The following is a 26,603-nucleotide window of genomic DNA, read 5'->3' as shown; positions in this document are numbered from 1 at the left end:
CAGTGAGGAACACTGGGACAGGTTTTCACCAGGATAGGGTGAAAAGTGAGGGGATTCACAAGTTCAAGGAGAAAAAATATAAGAGCACATAGCAAGAGTACCTAAACTAAGTAAGAGCAGAGGAGGTGGATGAACATTGCTCAAGGCAAATGACATCCATGTTGAGACATGGCAGTAGAGGGCTGGGGGCAATAGAGTATTCCCGGCACAGAGAATAGCATGAGACTGTCCAGTAGCAGCTTGATGCCCTTGGGGATCTGAGAGAAGTCCAGTGTGGCCAGAGCACGGAGCATAAGAGGGGAACTTGAAGGAGAAAAACAGTTTCAGTAGTATTACTCTCATGGGAAATATAACACAATGGTGTTACCTTTTGGTAAAGTAGCTCTTGGTACCTTGTAAATTGCATAGCCTATAGCCTTACAGTTTGTATAAGCCATAGTTTGAACCTGACCTCTTAACTCAAAAGGGTCTTTAAAAGTATAGTTAGAACTGTTAATTAAGTCAGACATTGACTAACCAGAAATATTATATATATATATTTTTTCTGTTCTTTTTAAAATGTGATTGCTTTTGTTGTTTTTTGTTGTGTTGGCTTAGTTTTGTTAACACAGAGATGTAATCAACATGCATGACCTTTCTGTGTTGGAACAGTTGAAGCTCAGAATGTCAGTGATGAAGATCTTAGTCTGGCATCCTTACTTTACACATGATACCTGAAGTTCCAAGGAAGGTAGATAAGCTTTCCACTATCAGGAGATTAGGTGGAACCAGGTCTAGAAAGCAGGTTTCCCAGACTTTTGCCAGTGTTCTTTCAACTCCACATGGCTGGGTAAAAATGCTTTAAAACACATTCACATACACACCTCCATATCCCTCACTTTCCCTACCCTTAGCAAAATCCCACGGGATGTTTTTGGCAGGACTCAGAGATTGCTTTGGCAACTCTAACAACATTCCTGGAATCCATTTGTAAATGCTGGTCAGCAGAGCCCGCTCATTCCCTTTTTGGTATTACTCACTCAGTAAAGGTTAAGTGTATGTGAATTATCACAAGTTTATTTTTGTTCTCCTACCACCCCCTTTTTTTGGTAAGTGATCATTGACTACCAGGCACAGGAAATACATTTCACTGAATGATTTTTCTAAAATCAAAACTCCATCTGGGCTGGAACTAAGACAGATTTAGGGATGTTCATTTATAACATTAATACCAGCTACACTAAGCCACTCAAAAATGATCCGGGTGGAGAAGGGTTCTCCACCTTTTCCTGAAAGTACTTCCCAGGCCGATTGTTGGCTACCCTGCTCTCGAATGTGCTGTGTGCAGGAACAGCACAAGCAGCTGCCGATCCCATTGTGACTCAGTGCACCGCAGGGAGAGAGGGCCAGAGGAGGAACTAACTCAGAATTGTAGACGACACGTCTCAACTAGCAAGTACTAAATGTGGTCTCCGTACTTGGACAGATCAAATTGAAAAAGGGAGGGAGGGATGCTAAAGTCAGTCTCATTAAAGTGAGAACTATCCCCCCTTAAAAAATTCACAGAGGCACACAAACAGGGGCTCTCTTCACTCTGGGTTAAATTAACATCATACTAGCTAAAATTAGCAGCATAACACAGACTGATGAGGAAAACATCACACAAAGAAAAAAGTCTAGGTAGAGCAGCAGTGGTCCCAAGAGGAGGGAATAAAATTCATATCCATAGCAGACATCTGGAGAGAGAAAATAAAGTATATAAACTTTAGATATTAAGACCCCAACTGCTGGCTGCTACAACAAAGCTAATCAACCAAGATCCTACAAATACCTTGAAAAGAAAGGAAAAGAAATCATAATGGTCACTGGGAACCATAAAGGTCACTCAACTTGGAAGTGGCTTACTGTAACCACTGGACTTATGTTCCAGTGTTCTTTTCTCTCTCTCATCAGGGTGGTTGGCAAGGAGGAGCAGCTCTATTCACTAAATATTTAAAATAGTGCTAAAAATCATAGTTATACTTTTGTTTTGAGATAGGTTCGAGTACCACAATGATATATGGATGCAAGAACAAGTCATCTCTTCTTGAAAGACTCATTCTGTATTTCTAACACACTATATTTAAGATGAAGATTGTTTCAGTTTCTATTCTGAAAGACGCTGGGCATTGACAAAAAAAGGGGGGAGGAGGGAGAGGAGGGAGGAGACAGGTAAGTAGATAGATGAAAGAAAGGAAAGGAGAGGGAGGATGGAGGGAAGGAAGGGAAAGAGAAAAAAGAAGAAAGAAAAAAAGGAGAAAGAAAGAAGGAGGGAGGGAGGGAAGAAAGAGGGAGAGAAAAGTTAATAATAGTTTTAAATTTGTCTTTATAGACATATATAGCTAAAAGATGCTTCACACACTGCCAAAATGTCGTATATGTGTATACAAACATATATTTACACAAATTTATAAAAATACACACATTATATTATACATGGCTATAAAAATACTTATATAAATTACATATACATGTAAAACAAAAGCAAAGTGGGCTCATTATAGAAAGTTTAATATAGAGAGAAGTAGGGGCACCTGGGTGGCTCAGTCGGTTAAGCGTCTGTCTTCAGCTCAGGTCATGATCCTGGGGTCCTGGGATCGAGCCCAGCGTTGGGCTCCCTGCTCAGCAGGAAGTCTGCTTCTCCCTCTCCTTTTGACCCTCCCACATGCTCGTGCTCTCGCTCTCTCTCAAATGAATAAATTTTTTAAAAAATTAAAAAAATTATACAGAGAAGTAGAAGAAAGAAGTATTATCTCCCATTACCCCAGAAATAACGGTTAGTATATATATATATCCTTCTAAATGTTTTAAAATATGCATATGTACTTATATGTGTATGAAAATATGAGTCACAATTCAGAAAATATATAGATTTGTATCTAGTTAAGAAAAATATATAATAGATGTGGATGGTGTTACTTCCTATTTCACATAGAGAAAATGACACACAAAAAAATTTGCAACTGTCAAAGAAATAAAAACAGAAGGAGGATTTTTAAATCTAAGACCCTACAATTATACATAAGGAATATCACAGATATTTTCAGATTAATTTATATAACCTGAAAGTTTTGGAGTAGAGACAGAGGAGAATGTAAGAGAGAGCTGGATGAGCGCGAGAGTAACATTCATACCTGACGTTGAGATTACCACTTTGCAATTGATCATAAGCTTCTGGCTTATTTCTTCACAACTCAACATTTTCACGCAATGTTGTTGTTTCATTTTTCTCATGGGAAATGAGGCTCAAGGATGTCAACTACACTGGTTAAGGTCGCCAAGCCAGTAAGTGGCGGAGCTAGAAGGAACTTCAATGAATGTCTTGAAACAGGTGGCAAAGCTAACACAGAATACATAATGTTCTGTGAAGACGTGTAATTCCCTTCATCGTTTTGAATTTCTGCTTCTGGAAATCTGCTCACTGGTGACAGAGAAAGGGATGGAAATATCACCTCTTCAGGGGTGCATCATAAGATGCAGTCCCCTCTCCTCCCTGACTCCTATCATTCTAGACAGGATATGCCTACAAAAAATTTGTTAAAGACAAAAATAGTTCTCACGTTAGAACTTTAAGAGTTCAAATTCAGTGTTTTTAACCTGTTTTGTGATCTGAGATAAAGAAGACTGACCTTGAGGCACTATGGTACAAAGCAAAGGACACTGGACAGCAAGCTAGGAACCCGTACTCAAAACTCATCCTCACCGAACAGCCCTGCGAACAAGCAAGCCATCTCTCCCAGCTATGCTTTTACCTCCTCTGCAAAATGGAGCTAATAATAGAACTGATGGAAGGAACAGAAGTAATGGGTGAGGCACCTGGCGTGGTACTTGATATGTGGCAGGAACTAAGGCAACATGGTAGCAGCCCAGCACTTACCATTCCAGGGAGTGAGCCAACAACCAACTGATGAGGAACCAACTAGTATCAAGAATGTCATTTCCTGGGGCGCCTGGGTGGCTCAGTCATTAAGTGTCTGCCTTCGGCTCAGGTCATGGTCCCAGGGTCCTGGGGATCGAGCCCCGCATCGGGCTCCCTGCTCAGCGGGGAGCCTGCTTCTCCCTCTCCCACTCCCCCTGCTTGTGTTCCCTCTCTCGCTATGTCTCTCTCTGTCAAATGAATAAATAAAATCTTAAAAAAAAAAAAAAAGAATGTCATTTCCTCCAAGCTGGTGCCATTGGACAGAGCACTGCCCATATGCATTCAATTCTATTTAAATTCTACATATTTACAGGAAACTTCCTAAGCGTTTTGAACCAAAGCAAATTCTTGGTCCATCAGAAGTCTGTAAAGGACCAAAAAATATCAAAGAGCTGCGACTTTTCCTGAACCAAGTCTGGGTATAAACTAATGGCCCGAAGTGGAATAAGAATCGCTCTAACGGCGACCACCCGGGAGCCTCAGCTCTTCAGACCAGGGCCCTAAATCAAGGGACTGCTGTTGCGGGGGTGGGAGTGGCTATTCAGAGGGCCTGCAGAATTCAGTCACGCTTCTTTCTAGGCACTTCCCTGCATCTCCAGACACTGCTGAAAGCCAGTGGTCCTGAAAGATAATCCCAGGTTATCCTCCAAATCCAATCAATAACCCAAATAATCATTTTGCCTTCTTTTGTTTGGTGGAGTAGAAGAGAATGACCCCAAGTGGTCCTCAGAGGCAAGAACAACTAATGAGAACCCATTTCTCAGCATCCTTCAATCAAGAAGCCCGCGTCATCAGCAACGCTAATTTAATAAAACAGGAGCCGTGGTGCTATAATTGGATTGCCATTATAGCTAGAGGGTTTCCAGGGTAACTGTGTTCTTGCCACAGATAAAATCCACCTAGCAGCACAAAGATTAAGGGTTTGGGAAAAAGTCACCATCCAACAAGAGGTCAAGAATTCCTGCTGAAGAGAACTATACCAAAAGCAAATTAGTTCAAGTGGACAAAATTCAAAACCCCAGCCCTGCCACGTCTTAGCTGTATGATTTCAGAAAAAAGCATATTTAACTTCTCCAGGCCTTGTTTCCTCTCCTGGAAAACGAGCATAATAATGGTATCTGGCTCAAAGGTTTGTTACAAGGATAAAACAGGTAATTTAAACAGTAACTGGTACATTTTAAACCCCGACTGAATGTCAAAAAAAAAAAAAAAAAGGGAGGGAATAGGAAAGATGCCCCCAGACTAGATATTCCAGAGGCCTGGAAAACTAGAAAAATAAGGGGTTTGTTGTTTTCACAAATTTGGAGGGAAAGCACCCTGAAAGCTTCTCAGGAGGGCCCGAAATGGCTTATAAAAAATCAGATTGTCTTGTGCTTGTGGTCATGTTGTTACTGCCCCCACGGCCCTGACTTCTGGGAATGTGCCTTGTCAGAGGCAATTCGGCGAGTCTTAATTGAGGAGGGACACAACTTTTCAGGCCACAAATTAAGGATCGGGAAATCATCCTTGCTTAGGGTGTAACAGCTAACTGGAATGTTTCATAGCCATAAATACAGCAGGCCCATTTAGCATGTTTCCCCCTCAGGGGAAAGACTCAGCCACTGCAAAAGTAACAGTTATGAAGAAAACAGGGAATTTTCCTTTTGAGTGAAAAACAGAACCAGAAAGAAAAACGAGCCCTTTAAAAGATTCTTGACTATATGAATTTCAGGGTTGTGGGGGGTGCCTACCTTCCCTTGGCTCTGTTAGGATTAGAACAGGGATCTGAATGAAGGTGAAGAGCAAGAATGACCAAGCTGCTGGGTCACCCGTCCCCCACCCCCAGCCCCCCACATGGACACGTTAAGCGGGCAAAGAACCACCACTAATATGCACCTGTGCTCACACTCGCAAAATGACTTCCAGGCAGCAAACAGCAAAGCAGCGAGAAAAACGAAGTTTGAGAGCAAGAACATGCGCACACAAAAAAGTTTCTGTTGTCCTAAGATTAAATGCTGAGGCAGGAAGAGATACTATTCTTGAATCAAGTGAGAAAAGATGGTAAAGCGCGATATTAAAATGCAGCACACTGGAATAAGTTTGCCTCTATAAAAACTGTTATGTTCTGTATGTGATTTAAATTAATGCCTATATTTGTTGGAGATAAAATTAAAATGAAGATAAACGGTGCCAACATATAGCGTGTTCGCTGGAGCAATAAATAAGGCAGTGAAAGGTACTTTACATTTCAGTCACATGTATCCGAACAAGGAGCTCAAAGCATTTGAGGAACATTTGTTAATTAAATGCTATAATAGGTTTGTGAGGCACTCAGACGGTGAGTATACACGTCTTTCAAAAAGAAGACAGGGAGGTTCAGTGACCTGGGGCCTTCTGGATGTTGCTGAAGCCCTGGGTGCTGAAGGCAGCAAGCTTTCCAGCTCGGCAGCTTCTCTGCCTGGTGGTAGGGCCCAGAACATAGAGCCATCCTGTCCCCTGACAGACCTCACATGTCCAGCTTTCTCCATTAGCTACCCCAGTGGCCGGCAAGATTACTACTGAAGCTAGGGAGAAAGGCAATGACTTTACAACCATACATTAACAAATCTCTCCTTCCCAACCCCGACCTTGCAGGAGTGGCCCACGAATGATTAAATACTGTCACATCATTTATCCTCTGCTTGAAAACTTGGCTAAAGTATTGATGAGTGATGTCTTCTCTTCACATTGATCCCTTCAACCCCATCCTCCACATGTCCTGCCTGAGCCTCCCAGCACAGCACTGCTTGCTGGTCGCCGGCTTTCTGTTTCCAGAATCCACAAGCCCATGGAGCTCAGTCTGCCTTCAAAGCTCTGCTTGACAGGGGGCCAGATTAACTGACAAAGCTAAATCAAGCAAGACTGGGTGTGCACTGATCACTGTGTATGGATAACTAATAATCTGGTATACTGGGGTCACTCTAATCTTGGACTTTTATGTATGTTTGAATTTCCCCCATAGAAAGCTCAAGTAAGTCAAACGGGGAGCATTCCCAGAAAGCCGGGCAGCCTGGCAGTGGAGACAAACACTCCTCTCTTGAGCTACTAGGCAAGCGTGCTGGCCAGTGGAGGGCCCCTGCTTCCGAAGAGGAGGCTCTCAAAGAAACAAGGGAGTCACTTTTTTTTGGCGGGTCATTTGAGGCTGATGCAGGTGAAATTTTAGGGAGCCTTAGGGATCACCTAGTCCACTCCCTTGTTTTTCAGAACAGAAGAATTCTCCACTCTCTTTGTATCTTCCTTTTTAACTTCCCAGTTAAAAAAAAACACAAAAAACAACAACAACAAAAAAACGCATTCAAGTCATGATAGTTTGATACAAGTTTCGATGCAATAGATGCGAGATCCCTGTTCTGTCTCCTTTGCACAGGGTAGTCTACCTCTGCGTGCCTTGGTTCTTCCCCCGTGCCACGGAGATCAGGAGCATGCCCACCTTCGGGAGGGCTTAAAGGGCTCTGCACCTGGGAAGTGCTTCCGACCATGCCTGGAATACAGGGCACACGCACTGACTGCTCCCATTATCATTATCACAAAGGTCGACAACCACCAGTGCTACTCTGTGCACAGTTCCCACTCTGCTGCCTGGCACCCTCCTGGCTAGGGGGAAACCGTAGGAATAGTTGTGGCTAACGAGCTGGGTTCCTTACAGGCCAGAGCATGCATTTGCCGGGTCAAGATCCTCAGAGCTCTCTTACTCTGGGGCGGGGGCCAGCAGTGGCTGAGATGGTGCCTATTCCTTAGCCTGCAAAGAAGCTCTTCTGACCCACAGGGAACCAGTAGCATAAGGAAGAAATAAACTTTTGTTTCAAGCATGGCGATCTGGAGAGTATTTACCGCCACAGCACTGCTTCGACTACCCTAACTGATACTTCTTACTTTGGTTTACAAATCGTGTGCACTTCTATTATTCAAATGTAATTCTCATAAACAAAAAGAAAAGTACAGTGTACATGCAGTTGGCGGATATGAATTTCAGCCCAACTTAGCGCCATATTCACGGAACATGTACAGAGAGTCATGCTGATACAGCTCCAAGTCACGTGCTCTGGACTTTTGGTCAATCCAAGGTATTCTTTCAACACACTCTACTCCAATTCAGAGGCCTTAGGACTCTTAACTTCGAGAGTGTACCTACCACATCAATCTTAACACACACACTAATTAGAACTGCTAACATTTACTGAGTACTTACTGTAATATCCCATCAAAAAAGATGCCACTAGTTATAAAACATGCCATCAGTTACGGCACCACGAGAAACAAGCAAACAAGCAAACAAACAAATACACTACTACAGAAATGATGATACGGTGTTTTATTATGATGCAGAATTTTTATTACATGCTTATTTAAAGAAATGTCTTAAAGTTACTTAGACACAGTACTTCTTTTATCATACGTCACCCACTACTTATTTAAAAAGAAAAATATAAGTGAAACAAATTGAACCATTCCTAAAACTTCTTCTTATTCAAATTCAATCCTTTAAACCACTTTTCAACTGAAAATCATGGGGCTTTCATGTTTTTTCTTCCCCCCCATAATATTGTCCTCTTTGGGCCAAAAAGAGCAATGACCAAAGTCATCGATCTCCAGGATTTTCTTCCAAGTAAGTTTCGATGTGCAGGTGGGATGATGACAACCACGCCATGATTGCCACCTCAATAACAGAAATCTGTCAGAAATGTTCGGGATGTGCATAAACACAAGACTTAAGCTGATAAGCTAGAAGTATGCTCGAGACATAGTGCTTTACTATCTATATGTATTTGCTGATTTATTCCTCATAACAGCTGCATGAGGCAGGCTCTGTATTATTATAACCATCCTGGAGTCAGGAACTGAGATCTGTCTGGAAAGATCACTCTGCTTGCTGAAGAACACACAGCTAGTAAGTGGAGGATCTAAGGTTTTCCATCTAAGGCAGGTGACATCTTAGAGCAACTGTTCTCAGCAAATATGAGGTCAGGCTTCTCATAATAGCAATTAGATTAGCTTTCCCCCCACCCCCGACAGTGGGGCACAAGAATGTATTACAAACTCTAAAGAAAGTGTTCAAAGATTTAAGTCTCTTAAAGTTTACATATTGGGCTTCTTATTTGTTTAAAACAAACCAAAGGGAAATTGACCCTTGTATTATTGCCAACTCCTTTTGATATAAATAGACAATTTAGCAGATGTCTGGGCCTCCGTTTGGTTATCTTGAAATAATTATTGGAAAGATCTGCAGCTACGCCTATCTTCTGAAAATATTGGGATATATGTGCAGTGAACACAGATATAAAACATCCATATGTAATATGAACCTACATGGGATAGATCTTCAAACACATTTTTAACACATGTAGTTTTATTTGTGTCTATGTTTCTACGCGGACATTATCTTTGGAAAGGCAAAGAAATCAGCCCTATTAAATAGGAAGACCAAATGCGTGCTTGATCCTCATGGAGCATGAAATTAGACTCAGTCTATGTCCAGAGGGAAAAACCTCACTGAACAAGTATAAGAGTTGATTTTTTTCTTTTCTAGCAGTTCTTTATCTCTTCTCCTATTTTAAGGACAGTTAGCACCACTGAACAATTACTTAGGAGGTACAATACAGAGCTTTGAGTGTAGCTCTTTATACACTTATCAAATGAGTATTATAATTTGCTATAATTCTCCCTCCTGATTATATATAGTAGCTATTTCATTCTCTAAATAATATCTTATACATTTTTTTTAGAAGTTGGTTAAATTGCTTAGGAGAATATTAGGCTCAGTTTCTTTGAAGGGTAATACAGTGGGAGTGACTGTATAATTATCTCTACCGGGCTCGCACCCACTATACAATGTCGTCTACTACATCGACTGCTTTCCTGTTGCGAACTCCAGTTAATCCTACTAACTCACACACAGGAAAATGAGGCAGGCAGATTTTATTTTTAACTTGGGACTGGGAGAATAAGAGAAAGAAATACTAAGATTGATCAAATCTGGTGCATTTGCAATTTTTTATTTTAAGCTGTTGTAGATCTATGTGCTACCAAATAGGTACAGTAATTTAGGCATGACAGCTACTTGTGTACTAGTGTCCTATCTGAGAAGCTCTGCCTGAGACCAATTGTCCTCTAAGCCACTCCACAGCTGGGCTCTTTGATGCCTGGCAATTACTACTCTATTCTAGATGGGGAGTTTTATTATATTTCAAATTGATGGGGATTTTATTCTCAAAATGCTAAGCATTCCAAATGCTTCATACATACAAGATTTTTACAAATAATCCCATGGCTTCCAGCAGAAAGACGTTTAACACAAGTCCTTCAAAATAAATGCATCAGGATTTCTAGAAGAATCCCATTTTCCAGTGTCATTCAATTATGTGTCTATTTATATGTCTGTCTCTCCAAAGGACAGATGGAGAATTCAAGGGTGGGGTTCTGGGGCATCTTACTCATGTTCACATGACCAGTGACTGACACGGGGCCTGGCACTTGAACCCTTCTCTGCCCCAAATTATGAATAGAGAACAGGTATTAGAAATTAGAAGTTCAAACTGTTTTATACTCCTAAATTAGTGAATTAGGCTCTCAGATTGCTACTATTCAAAAGAAACTGTCACTAAACTGTAGTCATATTCATTTAAAGACATTACCACTAAAGTTGATTAGAGGTTACCCTATGGTTGGAGGTGAGAACAGAGATTGACTACAAATAGGTATGAGATTTCTTTTTGGAGTGAAAGAAATGTTCTAAACTTAGATCAGGGTAATGGTTATAAAATCACTGAATCAGTGAGTTGCAATGAAACAAAACAAGACCCTTTGCCCAAAATCTCTCTTCACAAACACAATTACTGTTAGTATTTTTGATTGTGCATTCAGTCATCAATTCAAATATTTAGATTTGGAGGTAGACAGACCGTGTTAGCTAAAATGCCAGCGCTGCACCTTGCTAATCCAGCAAGTTATACCTCTCTGGGTCACAATCTCATCTGTAAAATGGAGGGAAATGGCAGGTTACCTCATTGGGTTGCGATGAGCATCAAATAGTGACAGTAAGTTTTCAATGCCTTTTGGTTATCATCCCACGTGTTTTATTTAATTATAATTTCTTAATATTGAAAATAATCAGCCATCGCTGCAAAGGGTAACTGACAGGTATAATTCTTGTAAAACCCTAGCTAGATAAGAACTACCCTAAACAATACAGTGACTTACTTCTGAGTTTCATTCACAATCCAGGGCTCCTCCAATTGAAGTATATCCAGAGTTATTCTAAAGAACACTTTTTTTTTTTTAAGATTATTTATTTGAGAGAAAGAGAGAGCTGGAGGAGAGGCAGAAGGAGAGAATCTTCACACAGACTCCCTGCTGAGTGCAGAGCCCTACACAGGGCTCAATCCTGGGACCCTGAGAATATGACCTCAGCCAAAATCAACAGTCAGACACTTAATCAACTGAGCCATTCAGGAGCCCCCAAAGTAAACTTCTAATTTCTTTTCTAAAACCTTCAATGCTCCAGTCTTCTCCCAAAATGCTGCCCCTAAGAACCCCAGCTGCCAACAGGATGAAGAGTCCAATGTACAAATTCATTGCATTGCACAGAATCCACTTATAAGCTGCCCTTCCAATCCTCACCAATGTATTATTTTGACGATATTCTTTCTCTGCTCCACATACCTCATTCTCCAAGTACTTCAAATTCCTTGCCAAGCTGAAAACACCATTCTTTTACACATTTATTTTTGTGATTGCAGTTCGTTTTGCCTGGACTACCTGTAGTGTGTCTCAAAAAATTCTTAGATATCCTTTGTGACCTAACTCAAATGTCACATTCTTTAGTTAGCTTCATCCTTCTCTATAGCCTTGTAGTAAGATATACACACCTCTATGAAAGCACACATTGACAGACTCTGCCCTTCCGGGCCCGTAGAAACTGTCCTTCCACACTGCCCCCTCCCATGCTCTAACCTACTGAACTATTGTGGTTAACTTATGTTAAACCTCTGTACCTTGGCACATTTTCTTTCCTCTTCCAGAAGCCCCTTCCCTCCCCGCCTCCCCTGCTTATTTTCCCTGTGCCATCAACCTAGCAAACTCCCATAGGTTTCTCAGACCTCTGTTTAGAGATGACCACATCTCAGAAACATCTATAGGTCTACCAAGACTAGGTTTTCATTATCTGCCCCATGTGTTTCCAGAGCACCCTTCGATGATCCTGAATATTGGCCTCTAACACCATATGGAAAATAGTCTGTGGAGGGACATTCTGTGAGAGGCTAGGCTTTATAGAACTGTTGTCGGTCTCTGCAACTCCAGCACCTAGAAAGTCCCTGGTACACGGCAGATGCTCAATGCATATTTGTTGAGTAAATGTACTGATTATCTCCTTTAGAAATAATTTCAGGGACACCTGGGTGGCTCAGTCAGTTAAGCGTCTGCCTTCGGCTCAGGGCATGATCCTGGGGTCCTGGGATCAAGTCCCGCACTGGGCTCCCTGCTCATTGGGGAGCCTGCTTCTCCCTCTCCCTCTCCCTCTGCCTGCCGCTCCCCCTTGCTTGTGCTCTCTCTGATAAATAAATAAATAAATAAATAATCTTAAAATAATTTCAGTCTGGGAGTTACATGGTAAATGAATTATAACTCAAAAAAAATCTGTTAAAAAAAAAAATCTGAGTTACCAATCCATGTTTTTTCACTGTAGCTTCACATCCCAGTTGCTGGACAAAGATCTTACGTGCTTGCATCCTTATTATGGAGCCTGGTACACATAAGATGCTCCATTATATTTGCTGAGATTTCATAAAAGTGAAGTATTATGCCAGATTCTAAGCCATTGAACACTTTCTACAAACGATCAATTTATATGATGCTCCTCAGTAGGTAAATTGATAGTGATATCATAAATCACAGAGCTGGAAAATTCATTTATTTCAACATCCACATTTTATAAATTAAAAAAATTGGGCTCAGTAAAAGAAGTAAATTACACATGATCATGCAAATAGGATCCCAAAAGAATACCTCCTCCCAAATCAATATCATTAAAGGTGTCCAACTTAGAAAGATTTATGTTATACCTGAAGCCAGATTTAGAGTTATGAGTATGGACTGTGCAAGCACCAAATAGTAAAAATAAAAGTAGGAAATAAATTTGGAAATAAATAAATCACTCACACACACACACACACATATCTATATGATTAGATTAAACAGGTGTTGCTAATCATGAAAAGAGAATAAATAAACACTTGGCTTGACATGAGTCATTATTTGATGGGCTATTTCAGGACAGAATTGATATTTCTAAATGGTTGATACCACAAGAGGCTATACCAAAGAACCACAGAAGTGGAAAATAATCACTAATGATTTCTTTTATGGAACAATTCCATAGACTATGACGAGTTCCCACTTAAGGATTCATAGTATTGGAAATTTCCACTTGGACAATTTTAAGCTTTTAAAAACCCTCCAAAATTGACACCTAGGAGTAAGTATGTGACTCAACTAAATATCACTAGCACTGTACGATATTAGAAAATTTACTAGGGAAAATCATTCCGTATCTGTTTTTTCAGCATACTCATCTAGAAAAGAAAAGAAAAAAAAAAAAGGCCATGTGCTCACATATCTCTTCAGAATGCAAGAACTTCGATAGAGTACCCCAAAGCACAAGCTTATGAGGTATGGTAAAGAATACCCAAATTCCTTGCTCCTCAGAGATAAAACTCAGCATATACAGTCTGAAGCCTAAAATCCCAACTATCTATTTCCTATCATAGGACTGAAGGCCCATCCAGGCTCACTCTAGTTCCTTAAAAGATCCAAGCTCCTTCCTAAGCATGCATTGTTCTGCAAATGATCATTCTCAATTTGATACCAAGGTGTCATTTCTTGGAGTCAGCTCCTCTGAGAAGCACTACCGGACCCTCCCGGTAAACATCGCTCCAGATAACTCCCCATCTACACCTTTTATCCTATATGACTATCTGAATTTGTTTACTGGCTTATTTTTTTTTATGATAGTTACTGACTCACTAAATATTTATTGTGATCATCTTGTACAAAATACTCTTGCTTTTTATATCTTGGTATTCACTGCTCCAAGCACCACGATTGCACACACAAGCTAAGCAGATAATACATGTTTATGGAATAAATGTTTAAATAAATGTGAAAATAAAATGGCCTACTAGGTAGTAGCCAAAAAGAGTGAAGAAGAAGCATATTAAATAGGATAGGGTAGGATAGGATAGGATGTTTACTGGCTTATTGTTTATGTCTTTACATTCCCTTAGCTTCTCCTCCAGCATTTATGGTCAGCCAGAGAAAGAAGCTCATCTGCCTTAGTTATCCTTTAATCCTAGTACCCAAAGTTCATACAACATAGTAGGACTCAGGTGTGATGAATGAAGAATGCAACAACCTGAGTTTATAACCTAGATCTGTTACTTACCAGTTGCAAGGTCACTGGTAAATCTTCCAGGCCCTATTTACTTGAATAAAGACCAGGAATCATAAATATATCTGTCTCATACTGCAGAACTCCCTAATATTAGGAGCAAATACCTTATGAACCACAAATATGGTTTTCAGACAATGATAACAGTATCACTCTAGAAGACCTTTTGTATGCCAGGCTCTGTTCTAAAAAGCACTTTACACAGGCACTATGATGCCTTTGACTATATGATGCACTATTAGGTTTTTACCACTAATATAGAAATAATTGGTGCCGGTGAATCTCTAACATGATGATTTCTCAACATACCAATTATAAGATGTGCTTCAATCTCAAAGAAATTAATGGAAAAAAAAGTACTTCATAGAATAGAATGCAGTTTTATACATTCAGTACTCCTCTAACAATCCTATGAGATAGGTCTGATTGCCATCATTATTTTACAGATGTGGAAACTGAGGCACAGAGAGGTTAAGTTACTTATTCAAGATTACAGGAGTTTTAATGATAACAAGGAAAGATGAACAGGGACTCAAAAAGCTCTATAGCTTCAACTCTCCATAAAGTATCAAGAGTTAGGTTCACTTCTCTAAATGATACAACTGAACCAGGAAATTCTCCTCCCTGAAGTGAATGGTACTCTGACTTCTAATAATGCTCATGGCAAAGTATTATGAAAATAACAGTAGAAAGAGAGCAGTTTTAGATACTGAACTTCCAGTTTTCTCAATCTGCATCCTCTTTGCAATTATATAACTCAGTTTTTACCAGACCAACTTGCACTCATTTAGATTTTGCTTTTAACTTTTCTCAATCCTTTCATTTATCTGTTTTCTGTATTCATAAAGACACTGAAAGCGATTCTGGAAATGATCATCTATTTGTGTTTAGATCTACTTTCTGCCCTTCTCCACTCCCCACTCTCCTTGGTCTGAGCTTACTAGGCATTAAATAAATGTTGCTAACTAAAAGCAAAAATGAGATCTGATTTGGCATCATATCCCATGGCATGAAATTAAAACAACAACAACAACAACAACAACAACAGACCCACAACTCAAGCATATATTATCGTTAGCTTCCCAAATATGATTAGTGGCAATCTTGGTGTAAGTTACATAAGCAGAGAGCATAGCTTTTCGAGCCCAAGCAGAAAAATCCAGGGATGTAGTATGTATGGTGGTGGGGGGGAGAGAGCTGAAACACATACATGACTTTCAGAGATGTGACTATGATGTGACCCAAACCCGATTATTGAATAGCTAATAAAGCTAATATAGGAAGTAGGACACAGATTTAAAAGAGCACAGTCACCATCAATGTTCAATTCTAAAACAACATTCTTACACATACAAAACACCTCAAACACAGATAAGTTGTTTGGAGTGTCCTGATCCTCCATATGAAAGTCAAGACATGTGATATTCCAAACCTCCCGTGAAAGTCTAACATGCTTACTATTAGGAAAAGCAATCAAGACATAAATCCCTTATAATCATGTAAGGAAAGACTGAAAAGAAACACAATTCTATCAGCTTTTAATTGTTCATCAGAGATCTTGGCCACTTGAGAAATTACTGAGAATATAAAAAACCTTATTAATCCATTTGCAATCATATGAAAATTTCTACTAACTACGCTATAGCTGTTCTCTCTTTCCGGACCCGGCTGAGCAGGAGGCGCCATCACGGGAGTCGACATCCGCCACAACAAGGACTGAAAGGTTCGGCGCAAGGAGCCCAAGAGCCAGGACATCTACCTGAGACTGTTGGTCAAGCTGTACAAGTTTCTGGCCAGACGAACCAACGCTACCTTCAACCAAGTCGTGTTGAAGAGGTTGTTCATGAGTCGCACCAACCGGCCACCTCTGTCCCTTTTCCGGATGATCCGGAAGATGAAGCTGCCTGGCCGGGAGAACAAAACAGCTGTGGCTGTGGGGACCATAACCGATGACGTGCGTGTCCAGGAGGTGCCCAAACTGAGGTGTGCGCACTGTGTGTGAGCAGCCGTGCCCGGAGCCGCATCCTCAAGGCTGGAGGCAAGATCCTCACCTTCGACCAGTTGGCCCAAGACTCCCCCAAGGGCTGTGGCACCGTCTTGCTCTTTGGCCCATGCAAGGGCCGAGAGGTGTACAGGCACTTCGGCAAGGCCCCGGGAACTCTGCACAGCCACACCAAACCCTGCATGAGATCCAAGGGCCGGAAGTTCGAGCATGCCAGAGGCCACAGGGCCAGCCGAGGCTACAAAACCTAACCCCAGATCCTGCCTTGTTATTAAAGATTTTGAATGCTGGGGGAAAAAAAAAAAAAAAAAAAAAAAAGCTTCCTTTCTCACATACAGGGTAAGAACTGTTCCAAAATTGCTTTGTTTCTAAATCCTGCTTGTCAGTATATAATCCCCCACCCACACCACCTCTTAGTAGCAGGTAGACTTGCGTAGAAATGACTTGCATATTTCTGGCCAACAGCTTTGCCCACATCTGCAAAAGTTTGGAAGTGTGTGAGTAAAGGAAGATCCATAGATTTTCCAATAATACATGTTAATAAAAATAACCTTGACGCATAGTAAAAGTCCCTTCTGAGTCATCAAATATTGAATGCTTTCAGTTATTTTAATATGAAATGTGTTTCATCCTATTTGGTTCTTCAAATTCTTTCTCCACAATGCATGAGACACAGTATGTACTTGACCACGTATTTATGAACAAACAAAAATCGTGTTCAGGGTTTTAAGAAAACTATTAGAAATACTAGCTTTGAATGGACATAAATAGAATAAACCCTTTTAAAAGCCCTAATAATATCCCACAATTGCTGTCTAATGGGCTCATTGCTGTATTCATTCTGTTTACCAGAAGTTTGTAAAGCATGATGCATGTGTGTATAATGCTAATTCATCCCTTGTAAGGGATGTTGGCATTTGAAGTGATGCTTACTTGGACAGCAGCTTACTTGCCCTCTATGCATAGGTGTGTTTGTGTATGAAGGGGCATCAGTGAGGAACCTGACATTTCCTGTGTGGTACAAGCAACGTGGAAGTGTCAAAGGAGCCCGTTTCTCCTGCAAGGATTTTACCATATGAGCTCTGACAAAATCTCTTTGGCTGTTTTATAATCTGTAAAAAAGGCAAGTACAAAAAGTTGTTCTTATATACCTTAAAGAGTCATTAAGATGTGAACATTACTTGAAATATAGATCTTTACTAATGACAGTAATTTCCTTCATTAATTGTCTCTTATGGGAAATTTTCCATGGTACGTGCTAACTAAATTTCACTCAGACTACACATCAGAAAGGATTCCTCTGAATGTCTGGAGCAGCCAAAATGATGATTTCACAAATGCATTTAAAAGCTGTCACAGTAGGTACATCTTACTGCAGATAAGGGAACGCGGTTGTGATACGAAACTGACACTGGAGACAAGCCCACGCAAGCGTTCGTGTAAATCTGAACATTAGGTGTAATCAGATGGTCCACACTGTCTTTCAGTCAACACAAACCAGGTGAGAGTCCTATCCAACAGTAGAGTGGATTTGTTATTCTTCTGAAACTACAGTGAAAACTAAATACTGGGAGAACATGGATCTAGAGCCAAGGAAAAGGCAGTAGGAAAATGTGAGGAACGTGTCTCTACATTACAGAATTTTTTAACTTGGAAACATCGGGGGAGAAATCCCATCTAAGATATTCAGTTCACCCTGACTTCCTAATCCCTCCTTCCTTCCAACTCCCCTGACCGTGCATGTCCACTCAGCAATCCCCACCACCCAGTGACATTCCAGACCTCCCCCCTCCACATATCGCCACACTAGCTCAGAATATGTTCTTTTAGTCACTTGCCTTTAGCCAGCTGCACTCTCTTTGCCTTTATAAAACATCCACTCATTCCACCTTTACCTCGTCCCTAAAGCCCTATTTGGTCCCCCACCCCAGCCCTATACCAAGCTGGAGGCTATACCCACAAATTACTACCTTGAATGCCGCTGTCATTAAATGCAGGGGAGACGTTCACTCTCTGCTCTGGAGTTTTCCATGGGGAGGGACCTTCCATGGAGAAACATTCATAACATGTCTCTGCCTCACACATTCTTCTCCTGATGAAAAGCTTACTGAGGAGTCAGTCCAGTGACTTAGCAGACTACTGACTTTGAGGACAGCAACAGGGCATGTATGGTTCGGCCCCTTCCAAGTTCCACTCAGAACAGCTGCCTGCAAGAGCATGCTTTCCTCTGCTTTTTCAGACTCCATATTGTTTGGGGGTGGGGCAGGCCCACCTCAAGAGAAGCCTGCAGCGGACCTGTGCTGACCACTCTCAGGAGGGCAAATCTGTCTGTTCAGAGGTAAGACAGTTATTTCTCTTGACCTAAAGCTAATGAAGTCAGCCAAGGTGGTTTTATCAGTCCCAACACTGACAGTTTGGTTTCCATCTATCTGCCTCCTCTCTTTCTCATTGGCTTCTGAGCAAGGATAGAAAGGAGGGACTCTGTTTATTGTGTCCCGAGAATGCTCACCTAGCCTTTCAGCTGACCTTTATCTTGAAGTCGCTCACTATCTTGTTTGTTTGTTTGTTTGTTTTGGGTAGCTCTGGGGTTGTACCTATTCTTGCAAAAGCCAAGACACAGTACAGACCTGATCATCAAATTTCCAGGGGGCTTCAGTGTGGCACCACCATACCTTTGCATGAACCCGTTCAGTGCATATCCGAAAGGGTCCATCTACACTTCCTTGGCTTCACACACTCTCAGGACCTCTCCTGCATATCTAACTTCCCTTCCTTCTTTTGAGAAGAGCAAGGTTATGTAGCATACATTTTCTCCTATTCAGTAACCTGTTTCTGTTAATGGACTCTTCTCTGTGCAGGAACAGAGGAAGAGATGCCCCATCCCTGTGTTTTGCAAATCTTCCCATTTGTGTTCTTGCTCCCATCGCTCCCACCCCATTCCCTTGTTCACGTCCTTCTCCACACTCACTAGTATCTTCCATTGCTCCCACTCCACATGAGCCTTCTCTTCTGCATCTGAACACAGGTCTCACTTTGATTTGGGGGTAGTGGGAAGTTAGCTTTAGTTCTCTGAAGATAGCTTTTTCCTTTTTTACAGCAAATTTCTTGAGAAGATGGAAAGAGTAAAGCCTAGAGATGAGAGCAAAACTCAAAAAAAGTTCCACTGTTGCTTAGAACCACGTCAGAATCAGAATCTACATCTTCGGAGCTTTTGGAGCACGTGGACTTGAATGCTACTTTCTGAAAACCTTCTGTGTGGCTAACTTAAAAACCCATGTGATGGAGGAGGACATAGAAGGTTGAGTCTCTACCATATCCACAGTTCTGTTCAAGGTTAAGAGCTTCAAAAAGTTGTTTGTTTTTAAGAAATACATTTCCCACAGCTTTGTAACAGGTAACTGGCCACAACTAATTAGATGAAGAGACTGAACCCAAACCAGCAACATAAGATAGGTTGGAGGAAGAATTCCTTCCCAATTTGTACTGGAGAAGAACCAGCTACAATAATGGACCTTATTGTTTCAAACATGTGAGGGCAAGGCACAGCTGGCTGGCAGCACAGGGAGTAAGGAGTGGAAACAAGAGACACACAGAGTAGCAGGAAGCAGCTGAGACAGGAGACGGCATTAGCGAGGGAACATCATGGTGTCCTGTCCAGAAGAAAGCTACACAGCACCGCTGACAGGAGCAGCAACAGGAAGACAGAAAGAAAAACTGAGAGAAGCTAAGCCATAGGAATGGAGACCCCTGTTCAAGGAAACACTGGGGCTTTACTTTGAGGGGATGGCGAAATCAGCTACTGTTGTGTCCTCAGTGATAATCCAGGTTTCCATATGGCTTTGTTGTCTGGCCGATGACACGGTAAAGTCAACTGAGGTAACACTGAGCACGCCTTGGCTTCCTGCAACCTGAAAGAGCCTAATTACAACGGAACCGAGGAACCGTTTCTTTATTTTAAAGGAAGTTGGACAAACATGATTCTGACCACATTGGCATATCATGGTTTAAAAAATAACGAAGCCTTTTTATATAATGAAAAGGAAAATGGAAGGAAGGGGAAAGAGAGAGTTTACTGTGCATGTCTGCTTGCAATCTTGTAACACCAAATAAACCATTCAGGTTAGCTCTCTTCTCTTCCATGGCCCATTTTCAGGTTTTAGTCCCTTTTAATTATGTCTAGTCCAAGGCAGCTCGGAAAGGTGGCAAGAGCAGGAGGCTTGGGAGTAGAATTAACTCTCTGGACCCTTAGATCATATAAGCAGTACAGAAGGTTGAATCATATATTTTTCAAGCCTGATTATGCAAAACACCTGTTTCTTAACAAAGAATAAGATAAAGGTATTTTGCAGTTCATTGCACCATTTGCAGTTTTAATTACGGCAGACATCTTTATTGTATTAAATACCTTATTCTAGCTGAGTGAAGAGTGTGGCTGTTTTAAGTGAACAAAAGTGTCACAAGAATACCTTACTCTTCCTCCACGGCGAGCACCTGTATCCAAACCACAGAGCCGTGGAAAACAAACTCCCCAACATTTACTCTCCTGGCCACAAGTACCTATTTAGAGAAGTGTCTGCATTGGTCTGAACAACACATCCCCAAGCAACGAAGTGGAAGCTCAGGTCGATAACATGAGCTACTACGCGGACTCTAACATTTGGGGATGGTGGTTGAAACTTACTTATAAACCTCAAAAAAAACCAAGCAGTTATGGGGCACCTGGGTGGCTCAGCCTGTTAAGCGTCTGCCTTTGGTTCAGGTCATGATCTCAGGGTCCTGGGATCGAGCCCCACATAGGGCTCCCCACTCAGCAGGGAGTCTGCTTCTCCCTCTCCCTCTGCCCCCCTGCTTATACTCACTCTCTCAAATAAATAAATGCAGTCTTTAAAAAAAAACAAAACAAAACAAAAAACCCAAGCAGTTCCAGTTCTGGATGTCTAGTTCTAGATTCCAAAAAACACAAAGACACCCATGCAAGAAGCTCATCTTAATATTTATAATAAAGAAATGCCACCCCTTAATGCCCATCAGTAGAAGAAGCAAATGATGGTACACTCAAACTATGAAGCAGGGGACAGGTGTTAAAAACAATATGGCATATCCCTGCTTACTGGCATGAAAAGATCTAGAAGCAAAGAACAAACTGGAGATACTATCATAACATTTATTTTTAAAATAAATGTTAGCTACAGAGTCATACCCATAGCCATAGCCATGTGTATTTATTTATTTATTTATTTTTAAAAGATTTATTTATTTATTTATTTGAGAGAGCGAGAATGAGAGAGAGAGAGAGTACATGAGAGGGGGTAGGGTTAGAGGGAGAAGCAGGCTCCTTGCTGAGCAGGGAGCCCGATGCGGGACTCGATCCCGGGACTCCAGGATCATGACCTGAGCCGAAGGCAGTCGCTTAACCAACTGAGCCACCCAGGCGCCCCGCCATGTGTATTTACGTATTGCTAAAAGATTGCAAAGATGCCTGACAAACAGACGATACTGATTATGAAAAATGTATGGAGTTGGGGGAGAGTATACAGCAGTAATCAATAGAGTAATCCGAGGGAATGCTTTTAAGTTCTATTCTACATACTTCTGATTGCTGGAATATGTTGTGATGAGAATTTATTCACATACTCCATACATATATATGTTTTGGTAAAGTTAAGGAACAGGATGTCTTCAAAGTACTGCACACATATGTGACTGGTGGGCCAGCACTGCTCAGTGGAGGGATCCCTGGGTTCAAAAGCAAAAGGACCAAGAATGAGACCCAGTTCTGCCACTTCAGAAGTAGGATTTGGGGCAATGCACTCAACATCGTGCGTAATACTGGGACAACAGTTTCTGGCCAAGCAAACTCACAGCACAGACTCGATGTGAAGGTAGAATAAGATGAGCACAAATCCATTCTACAAGCCACCAACACTCTATACATCTCAACTACAACTACCACCATTGTCTGTATTAATTTGACCTCTTAAATGTCCCTGAAGAGAAATAGCTTAGTTTGTGATAATAGATAATTTGTTTTAAGCTCCTCCATTTGAACCACATCACTTCATCCTGTCTCCTTTCACTGAGGTCTGGAATTAAAACAAACATCAAATGAGGCCGTAGGATTTTATTTTATCTGTCACATACTGCTGTCATTAAACACACTTGAGATGAGTGGGTTTAGTTCAAATAAAACTGCTTCTTTCCCAAACTCAACAAACATGAAGCAGAGAGAAAAGGAAGCCTGCACTTGAATCGTGTTCAGAAGCCCTGCACGTTACATTTCAAGGAGATCCATCTGGCAGGCTGACACAGTAATAAGTTCTTTTAATTGTCAGGTCACTTAGATTACAGATCCAGGCTGTCAATTTTCCCACTGCAGTTTTTTTGTTATTGGTAGCTCCTTTAAATTCTTTTTTTTTTCCTCTAGTTATTCTCAATGAGAAAAACTACCTTCTTCCCCAGGAAGGTAAGGAGGCAGCAATTCAATGCAACAAGCATTTACTACTGAGCACCAACTATGGGGGAACTGGGCTTGCTGTTAGCAATTCAAGAGAGAATATATAAAAATCCCCATCTTGCCAGAAGTCACAGGCAACAGGGGCAATAAACTCTTACAACCCCAAATGACACTCATAATGGGATCAAAGTTTCTGGTACACCTGATGTGCCCCATCTTTTTAAAGGAATTCCTTCTCAGATGTACAAATCTACTTAATCCTGGCAGTTTAGCTGCTTGAGGAAGTAAAAACAGCAACACTGAGGAGACGGTAGAAAGGGGCATGGATGTGTCTGCGTGCGCACATGCCCAGTACGTACTGCAGCGATGCTCCAACCTAAGCTCAGACTGCCCTTCCACACAGTCTCGCGTCTACCTGCTCGCCTCCATGCACTGTAGCTTCTTGGTGATGCCCCATTCTCACCAGAATGTGTACTTTCAAGCTGCTATATCGCTACTCAGTTTCCTTTTCTGGATGTTTCCCTCCTCCAAACTTCTATTACACTTTCATTATATTGCACATAGTCAGTGTTCAATAACTAGGAAGGAGAGCAACACGCTGGAGGATTTACCAAACACTGGAGTTGAAAAGAACCTGAGAAATGATCTAGTTTGGTCCTTCATAAAAGATGAGCTAGATGTTCAGAGAAGCGAAGGGGTCTTCTGAAGTCAAATAACTAGTGGAAGAGGTGGGTTTGGAATCCACTCTTCTAACTTGCCCAGTGCTCTGTCTACAGCATGCTGTTCCCTTACATTTTTGAAGAGTGACAGGGACATGTACTGACAAGCTCAATGGATTAGTAAGTATAGACAGCATTCCATTAAAAGGAAGGAAAAAAAAAATCAAGGGTGCTTATTAAAACAAGCGTACTTTTTTTTACGGGGACTGCTCCCTGAGACAATGTCCAAGACATTGTACATTCAGGTACCAAGAGCACCTCTCTTGCCCACCACGGTGAAAAAATGTGTACTACGAAACTCTGAAGAAGCCAATGGCAACAGTGAATTTCTACTCTGAGTAAAATGCTCTTGGAGCTTAAGAAGGCATTTAAGGTTGGGAATATATTAGAAAGGGAGGCAAATGCAGATCCTAGAGGCTTAAGAAAATGCTTCCCAGTCTCATTTCATTCTCCTGCAAGAAAAGACAGATTTGCTTAGGGACTAAGGGGCACACAGACACCCTAACTCAGGCTGGAAGTCCCACTGACATTCAGAACGAAGGCCAGGGCGTTAGGCGGAGAAAAGGCTGCTGCAGGAAATCAGCCTATGCGGCACTATTACTATAGGACTCCAGAGCACATCATTTCTTTTTCTTTTTTTAACATGTACTTATTTATTTGAGAGACACACACACACCCACACGCACGCACGCACGCAAGTGGGGGGAGGGGCAGAGGGAGAGGGAGAGAATCTCAAGCAGACTCCCCACTGAGCAAGTAGCTGGAAGTAGGGCTGCATCTCACAACCCTAAGATCACAACCTGAGCCAAAATCAAGAGTCAGATGCTTAACTGGCTGAACCAGTCAGATGCCCCCGTAGCACATCATTTCATCTATCAGCCTGTTTCCTCATCTCTAAAATGTACATAAGAATCCCCATCTTCAGGACTTACTATGAGATTTCAATACTAATGAATAAAGGAAGAAACTCTGTAAATATTAAGATATTAAGTGAAAGTACTGAATTGTCATTATCAAGAAAGAACATCAGCCTTCTAAAGGCCTCTAGATCTACCAGGCTCAGAAATCTTACCTGTTTACTACTGCAGGGGTAACTGTGGGACTGTATAAACTTTGAATCACAGAAAAGGAAGAAAACAGAAATGGTGTCCTCAATACTTGAGTATCCAATAAACTAAGGGGTAAGTGAATGAACTTGAACAATCCATGTGGCTCTAGAGAGACCTAAGGGATAGAACTGCCATTTCAATATAGAGAAGGAAATGACTTGGCATTGGTCAACGAGCAGCTAATTCTGAGAGTTAGGACTGGAATCCAGCTCCTTGGGAGCCCACATTCCATTCGTAGGAGACTATGAAACAAGAGAAGCCTAAGAAACACACAGAGAAATGGACAACCCAGCGCTGCAGAGATTGCTGGGTAGGGATTTGAGGCCTCATTAAACTGGAAGGGATCCTCCGGGATGACTGCAGGCCATCTTCCTCTCCTTATGAGAGCAGTGGAAGACCCTTTGGGGGTAGCACAGCACAGAGAAAAACCAGGTGAAGAAAGACACCCCAGGCCACCTACAGGAGGGGAAGTAAAGCTGCACCTACTCAGGGTCAGTTCCTGAGTTGAAGGTCATCTATGCATTCTCTCTCTTAATTCTAGCCATGTCATAATGTAAACATAATTATTCCTCTCTTACCATTGAGGAAATTAGGATCTACAGAAGTCAAGCATCCCTCCAGCATTCACAGAGCTCCTGAGTGGTAGATGGAGACTCCAGGTCCCAGACAGCAGAGTGCAAGCATGAGCTCATTCTCCTGGGCCAGATGAACGTCCGCACCAGCCCCGGCCAGTAGATGGTAAGGGGCTCAGATGCTGGACGCAGGAGGTCAGCGGATCCTGCTATGTGTGCAGCTTGCATTCAAAGGGGAAAGTGGTTTGGGGGACAGTGTGACATTCACATTTTCTGAAGTGAGTCGATATGAGGTAAGTGTTATTAATTTTTTTTGATGCAAAATTGGGGGATTCTGGATACCTTTTTCAAAGTGCAAATATTTCTCTTTGTGGCAATGACATGGCAAAAGAATAATAAAATATGCATAAGTATAAATATAACTGGAGTGGGTGAGGAGTCAGAATGGCTGAACAAAGAGGCTAATAAGCAGCTTTGTTTCCCAGTTCCGAGTGAAATAGTTGATTCTGTGAACACAGAAATACAAGAATGAAAACAACAGTCTCATTGGTTTTCCCTACTAGACACAACTCTACGTACTTCAGCTCCAGCCTTCATCTAACTGAAGCTCTTATTATACCATCATCCTTAACTCATAAAAATCAAATTGTATTACTCCGTTATCATAATGTTCTAAGTCTTTCTTGCTTGGTGCATATTTCACATATCATTTTATACTCTAATGAGATCCTGAATAGGTTACATTACATATACATCTGATAGAATATTTAGGACTCAATTTTCACCATCATTGAACAGCTTTATGCAATTCATATATTCAAAAGTGTGTGAATAATCAGGTACTTGTGATCATGATGGTGGGCCAATTAAGAGCTGAAGGTTGGGCCATATGTCTTCACAAGGAATTACTTCTCAGTCCCAGCCTAGAATTCTTGGCTGGAAGAAGCACTGGAAATTATATTCCTCCAGCTCTTGCACGTGACATTTGGGAAGACTAAGGCCCAGACAGGAACAGGGACATGTTGAAGGACACATAGCTAGACAGAGGCAGAGCACGTACTAGAATCCAGATTTTGTTTCCTGATCTCTATAATACCTTCTTTGTCTCCCATCTGAGACAAAGTCAAGATCCTTGTTTTATCAATAACTCCTCTTTTTCCCCATGAATTCAGAACAGAACAAAGGCACTGCTACTCTGAGAAAAAGCAGAGTCATATACACAGGTCTCCCCGTAGACAGAAAGTTAATCAAACGTAATCAGTGTGACCCAGTATACTTTAGATCATTACATTCATTTTTGACCTTTGGAGAACCTATGGTTTTATTTTGCTTTTATTTAGAACAGCAA

General features: G+C 41.4%; 1 protein-coding gene and 1 pseudogene across 6 annotated transcripts in view; one reads left to right on the top strand and one right to left on the bottom strand.

Annotated features, from left to right (window-relative positions):
- LPP (LIM domain containing preferred translocation partner in lipoma) overlaps positions 1 to 26,603 on the bottom strand; it is a 620,294-nt gene that overhangs the window by 259,630 nt on the left and 334,061 nt on the right. The window lies entirely within an intron of this gene.
- LOC102726639 (large ribosomal subunit protein eL18 pseudogene) lies at positions 8,525 to 16,692 on the top strand (annotated as a pseudogene).

This window comes from Leptonychotes weddellii, chromosome 1 (assembly GCF_054177405.1).
Source record: "Leptonychotes weddellii isolate Sample4059 chromosome 1, ASM5417740v2, whole genome shotgun sequence".
In the NCBI taxonomy this organism is placed as follows: domain Eukaryota; kingdom Metazoa; phylum Chordata; class Mammalia; order Carnivora; family Phocidae; genus Leptonychotes; species Leptonychotes weddellii.
The sequence above is the reverse complement of the archived record's forward strand: the minus strand, read 5'-3'. Positions and strand labels throughout refer to the sequence as shown.